Genomic DNA, 7,535 nt, shown 5'->3' with positions numbered 1-7,535 from the left:
GAATATTTTTTAAAGTTTACTTTTTAATTCCTTATCATACCTCCTCGCATCATGCTCCCTGCTTTTCTTTCTATTCTCTTTATAGACAAGATGTCCCAGGTTGTGATAATGCCCTCTGAGCTTACCCTTCTTTTCCCAAGCAAGATTTCTTCTCCTTTCAGTAGAGATTTCCAATTGAACAACAGAACTTTCAGAAAAGGCACTGCCTTCCTTGCTGACTGAGTTCCCCACTTAGAGCTGTACCTGTCCTCTCTGGCTGGGTGGGGCAGCATGTCATAGTAGGTAGTGTGATAGGTGGGATGGCAACAACGCATTGTCATCCCTGTGGGCAGAGTAAAAGCACAGTGCAGAACTTTATCTCAGTATAGATCTCTTCTGAAATGGGAAAATATCTATAGGACAGACTTCTAGACACAGTTGGAATCTCTTCTAAAGCAGCAACCAGCTCTATGGAACCCATTCCATTTCTCTGAATCTCTGGGCCCAGCAGTGGTTGTAATCACTCTCTTTCCTTTTCTGGGATCTCTGTGGCATGCATGCAAATTGCTGCCCCCAAATCCAAACCATGCATCTCTATTCAGTGCATCCAAGAGCTACATGGTAGGTCAGAGAACAGGCCAGGAAAAATCTGAAAACAGTCTTCTCTCTCGAGCTAAGCAAGCGCTGACTCTCACCAAGCTGGGTTCTTGGAGTTGAAAAGCAAACTCCTTTATTTCGCACTGCAAGTCACTGGGAAGGAAGGGTATGATGTTTCAAAGGTGGAGGGAGTATGTAGAGGTGGAGAAGGAGGTCAAAAAGAGGAGTGTTAGATTTAGAGACCCAAGTACACTCTCCATTCTTTCAGAATTCCCTCTTCATTTTTTAAGGTCTTAAATTACTGGGATAGTAGATGGAGTTTTACATATCAGTGTCGCATTACTAAGCATTCCTGGAATCCTCTCTGCGTTGACTAAGAAGTTGAGACATGGCTGATTGGATACATACCAACTTAGGAATACACCTGGACTTCAAATCTGTCCATTTCTTTCCCTTAAGGCCAATTCAGTCCTCTATGATCCAAGTCAAACCTTTTCCATATAAATTATAGTAATCTGGGCCAGTGTTGTGGTATAGCAGGTTAAGCTGCTGCCTGCGATACAATGCTGACATCCGATATGGGTGCCAGTTGCTCCACTTCTGATCTAGCTCCCTGCGAGTGGCCTGGAAAGATCAGTGGAAGATGGTCCAAGTGCTTAGGCTCTTATACTCAGTGGAAGATCTGGAAGAAGCTCCTGGCTCCTGGCTTCACCCTGGCCCAACCTTGGGTTTTGCAGTCCTTTGGGGAGTGAACCAACAGATGCGAGATCTCTGTGTCTCCCTCTGACTTTAAAAAAAGTGTATGTCCCTGAAAAATGCCTTCTAGAACACAGCACCCTCTGAAGGAATGTGTTGTAATTCTATCCATCCATCTCAACTCATCCCAAATGCTGCTGTGACTACTTGTCTCTACAAACCAACGCTCTAACCAAGCAGAATTAATCACTCCAATCTCTGTTCTCCTCTTCCGATATTTTATTTTATTTTTAATCTGGTCTCCATTCAACAACTGGGCCTTGAGAGAGTATGTTTCAGTCAAAAGCATTTTGATCTCCTTCCCCAGTTTTGTTCCAGGTATGCTGTTTACACAGAATTCAGTGTGGAAATGAGCTCTGTTAGACATAGAGAGCACCTGAATTTTATTTTATCCTGGCACTTCACAGTTGTGATATATTGAACAATTACTTAATCTCTGGGAGCTCAAGTCTTCTTACCTGTAAAATGGGTAAAATAGTATACATAAAGCTAACATAATGCATAGCATGCAATGATACCCAGTTCTCACTCATTGTGTCCAATATAGTACTTCATTTTCTAACTCTTATGACCTTTGCACACGGCATGTGCTGAATGCTTTTAGCATAAGTGCATGAATAAATGACTCATTCTACTCCATCTCTCTAGAACAGGTGCTCTTTGTTCTTTTCTCCTTCTAACACACCTGTGAAACTCTTACCTATACAGTGCCATTTGTAAAATCTCATTAGCAACACAGTGCACCATGGTAAAATCCTCAACAGAAGGGCGCATTCTCTAGGATAGACAAATCAGCAGGGATGTAGTTTGGAAGCCCCTGTTAAATATGTCAGGGCAGCAGGTGCCTCTGGTTGAGAATTGCTGATGAAGAACATATTCTTCCCACCAAACTGCACATCTTCCATCTGTAAAGATGCTGTCCACATTAACCCTATCCACAAAACTTTCCAAACTGAACACTTCTTAGCTTATTGTTCCAAGTACACAATGTGAACTTTCAAAGTGACCATGTTTCCCTTTTTGTGTTCACAACAAGAAACTCAAGGCTACACTGGAAGGCCCATATTTTCATGATTGTGTTGAACATCAAATGGTATATATCTGGCCTCTCCTGTTGTATCATATTTCACATAGTCCTAATTTTATACTTATTTCCCCACTATTTTCTGCTAAGTATAGATGTAGATACTAAAGAGACCAAAACAGATGGACATAGGGACATAAACACAAATGTAAATATAAGCAATGTTTATAGATGTGAGAGCAGAAAGAGTAACATTGAGTGTGGTGGATAAGACTATTTGTGTAGGAATCAAACCGATTTGACTGAATTGCTCCACCACTGCCTAGAAGGAAGGTCTTGAACAATTTATTTAACCTTTTTGAGCCTCAGTTTTCTATTTACAAAATGGAGATAATGTGTATCTAGCTCATAAAATTATTGTAAGATTAAAAAAAGACGTAGCACAATTCCTGACCTAAAACAAATGCTCAGTGAACACCTATAATTATCATCATTATTAAAAGCATCTACACTGGCTCAGTACCACTAACAGCACATCCTCATCCATGACTTAATTCTTCCAGCCTGCATTTTGACCAAGTATCATAACTGTTCTGATGGACTGCAGCTTCCTTCATGTGTCATATTCTTCAGTTTCTGATTCTCTTTTCAGTACCCTTGACTTGACATTTTTTTTAAACCAACGTGACCCTCGATGCTGTGACTTTTCACTTTGATGCAGTCCATGGACTTTTCCTTAGTTTCATTCTCTGTCACTTCAGACCAACCCTCTTCTAATTTTTACCCAACTCAGCTTTTAGAACTAAAAGTACTCACTTGTTTAGATAGGGCACAGGGATCATCAGATGCCTTAAGTCCTAAGTAACAGATATTTGTGGTCACAGTGGTCAACAGAATGAACCCTGAGCTGATTCATTAGCCAGGGAGTAGGACACAGGCCAGGGCAAAAATTCCTTGAGTAGTTGACTCAGGACAAAGGTGTGAGACTTTATTGTAAGAAACAGGAATTTGGGCATGTTATGCTAATTAAAAATGCAAAGTTTGGGGGCAGCCATTTGGTCTACTTATTAAGGTGCTGGTCAAAGTGTTAGTATGTGTGATTTCTAGTTCCCAGCATTGATTATAAGTTCCTGCCAGGGCTGGTACTGTGGCACAGTGGGTTAATGTCCTGGCCTGAAGTGCCAGCATCCCATATGGGCGTCGGTTCTAGTCCTGGCTGCTCCTCTTCCAATCCAGCTCTCTGCTATGGCCTAGATAGAAATAGAAGATGGCCCAAGTCCTTGGGCCCCTGTACCCATGTGGGAGACCCAGAAGAAGCTCCTGGCTCCTGGCTTTGGATCGGCACAGTTCCAGCCGTTGTGGCCAATTGGGGAGTGAATCATCAGATGGAAGACCTCTCTCTCTCTGCGTCTACTCTCTCTGTGTAACTCTGACTTTCAAATAAATAAGTAAATCTTAAAAAAATAAAACGTTCCTGCCAATGCAGATTTTGGGATGCAGCAGGTAATTGTTGAGTTCCTGTCACACACATAGGATCCCTGGACTGGAGTCCTTTCTCCAGCCTTGGCTGGGCTGTTGTGGGCATTTGGAGACTGAAGGAAGAGAGATTCTTTGTCTTTCTATCTCGAATCAATTTTACAGAAGGAAATTTTTCCCTCTGGAAAGGAGAAATGGATTTACATATTTGCACTAGTGTATAAAAACAAATGTCATTTTTAACGAATCAAGAAAGTGTTTTCAGTTGGATTCAATAAAGGTCTGGCATACAGAGATCTCTTAAGGTTCTCAGTCATTTGTCATCTCATCTGGTGGTTGCTCTGGGGTAATATTTATTTTTTTTAAGTAACCTTATTTTGAAATAATTACAGGAACTTATAAAATTAGCACTGAGAGGCCTCCTGTACTCATCACACAGTTTTCCTCAAGGTACCTTATATAAGGTATAGTAGCCAAAATATTGACATTGGTACATTATGTGTATTTATTTCTATGACATTTTATCATAACTAGGCTTGTGTAACCATCAATACAATGAAGTTTCAGAACTATTTCACCACCACAAAGATCTTCATTCCCCTCACAGACACACCCACTTTATTCAGCTTCATCATGCCCCTGGCAACCACTAATGTGCTTTCCTTATTTATAATTTTACCACTTCAAGAATGTTACATAGGAGCAGGCTAAGCCTCTGCTTGCGATGCCCACCTCCCATGTCAGAGTGCTTGGGACTGAGTCCCACCTCTGCATCCTATCCAGCTTCCTGCTAATGCTCATACTGAAAGACTGCAAATAATGTTCAAGTACTTGAGTCCCTGCTACCCATGTAGGAGACTCATAAGGAATTTCTGGCTTCTGACTTTGGCCAGGCCCAGCCCTGGTCGTTTCATGCATTTAGGGGGTGAACCAGAAAATGGAAGGCTCCCTCATCCTCTCTCTCTCTCTCTCTCTCTCTCTCTCTCTTTCTCTCTTTCTCTCTTTCTCTTTTGCTTTTTTCTTTCAAATAAATGAAAAGTAAATAAATGTTTTTAAAGTTATATAAATGAAGTCATATGGTATATGATCTTTGAGGATTTTTTTTCCACTTTTAAAAATTTTTGTCCTTGAGACTAACCCAAGATATTTCAGCTATTGATTGTTGAATGCTTTCTATTGCTGAGTAGCAGTACTTCATGCTTCACAGTTTGTTTAACCATTCAGCTATTGAGGGACATTCTGATTGTTTCTAAGTTTGACTATGACAACTAAAGTTGCTGCAGACATTTGCATACAAGTTTTTTTGTGGATGTAAATTTTAATCTCTGGGATAAATTTCCAGGAGTGTGACTGCTGGCCATTTCACAAACATAAGGAGTCTTCAAAAGTTCATAGAAAATATGTATTATGAAAAAACAATGCATACATTTCAAAATATTTTTGCATAAGTAAACATGTTTTAGTTTTCCCATGAAATTTTGAAGTATTCTCATATAGATTTAGTGTTTTAAGAGACTGTCAAAATACTTCCTAGAGTAACTAGAGTATCTGACAGTTCCACCAATAGATGTATGAGAGACCTAGTTTCTCTGTACCCTCTGTAGCATGCAATGTTGTCATTATTTTTATTTTCACTTTTCTAATAGATTTTCAGTGATTGCACATCATGACCTTCTTTGTGTTTCCCTAATGACTAATGATGTTAAACATTTTTTCCATATGCATATTTGCCATCTGCATATCCTCTTTGGTGAAAGTGTCTTTATGTTCTTTGCCCATTTTCTAGTTTGTATTGATTTTATTGTTGAATTCAAGGAATTCTTATTCTAGATATGAATCCTTTGTTATTTAGGTGATTTGCAAACATTTTCTCCATGCCATAGCTTAGTTTTCAACATTTTGACAAGGTCTTCATATAGGAAAATGTTTTAATTTTGATGCCCAGTTTACAGATTTTTTTAATTTATGAATCATGCCATTGGTTTAGATATTAATATTTTCCCCCTGTGTTTTTATTTTTAAATTTTTCAGTTTTATATTTTACATTTAACTGATGACAATTTTGTGTTAATTTTTCTATATAATGTGAGATTTGTGTCAAAATATGAATGTAGTTAGTCTACAGATGTCCAACTGCTATAGTATCATGCGTTGTAAAAACCGTCCTTGTTCCATGGAATTGCTTTTGTACTTTTGTCAAAATCCATTGAACCTATTATGGCCTTTTAACAATTTCAGCTGGTTAGATACAATGACACAGTATTTAGTTTCCATATACCATAGACAAATGATATTGTATGTGGAATTTTTTGGTGTGTTTTCTAATAGCATAGATAGGATAGAAATATGTAGTAAGGGGCCAGTGCTGTGGTGTAGTGGCTAAAGTCACCGTCTGCAGCACCAGCATCCCGTTTGGGTGCCAGTTTGAGCCTCAGCTGCTCCACATCTGATCCAGCTCCCTGCTAATGTGCCTGGGAAAGCAGCAGCAGCAGATGTCCCAAGTATTTGAACCCCTGCACCCACATGGGAGAACCAGATGAAACTCCTGGCTCCTGGTTTGGCTTGGCCCAGCCCTGGCTATTGTGGCCATTTGGGGAGTGAACCAGCAGATAGAAGATTCTCTCTCTCTCTCTCTCTCTCTTTTCCTCTCCCTCCCTCTCTCTCTGTAGCTCCATCTTCAAATAAATAAAATAAATCTTAAAATAAATACATAATTAAATATATTTGAGGGGAGGGGATTCTCAAGTAACTCTAGTAGTTCTTAGCTAGTACACATACATGACTAATCTAAAAAGTCTATTGAAAGCTTTCTATGGTCTATAACACATGGTGAAGTCCTGGGTCCTCATAAATATGATTAAGAATATGGATAATGTATCCTTTTTCCTAGGTCTATCAATGCACAGCATATTATCTATGAACAGAAAGCACTTGCTGTGAATAATTGGAATGCCCTCCTGCCTCCTTGATAGAGTTCCATTCATACCATCCTAGCAAATGAAAAGAATGGTGTAATCTGTAGAAAGATAACAAAGATCTTTAATATCTAGAATTTTGAGAGGGGCCTAACATTAACCAGCCATTTGGACTTCCCATGGCCCTCTCTTCACCTAACATTACATTTATAGTAACATATCAGGGAACTCTAAGCTTAGAGAAACAGAAGTGCAAGCTCCTATTTACTATTTTGCATTTTGACTTTTTATTTTAATTTAGTTTTATTGAGAATTGTTCCTGTTTAATTGTAGTACTTGAGGCTGTAGTGGAAGTCTATGCTATTGGTATAGCTGCAGCTTGCAGTTTTATCCTTTTTTGTTTGAAATTCGGCAAGTCAGAAGCTTTTGTTTTGTCATGCTATTTTAGTTCTCTACAAATATCACATCATGACAAGACAAATTGTTGCAGTGTCTGTCTTCTGAATGACTAAGAAGAATTTTCAATTACTGGATCGTATACCTAGAACAAGATAAAAATGTAGAGTCAATACATTTCAGAGGGCATGCATTGTGTAGCAGCATCCCAGATAGGAGTGCTAGTTTGCATTCTGGCTACTCTGCTTCCATCCAGCCCTCAGCCAATGCTCCTGGGAATCAGTAGATGATAACTCAAGTACTTGAGTTCCTGCCACCCATGTGAGACCTGGATGGAATTCCTGGCTCCTAACTTCAGCCTGGCCCATCCCAAGCTGTTGCAGGCACTCTGC

The sequence above is a fragment of the Oryctolagus cuniculus genome, chromosome 12 (assembly GCF_051225735.1).
Source record: "Oryctolagus cuniculus isolate XC-2025 breed Fujian yellow rabbit chromosome 12, ASM5122573v1, whole genome shotgun sequence".
NCBI classification, from domain to species: Eukaryota; Metazoa; Chordata; class Mammalia; order Lagomorpha; family Leporidae; genus Oryctolagus; species Oryctolagus cuniculus.
This window is presented reverse-complemented; position numbering follows the sequence as displayed.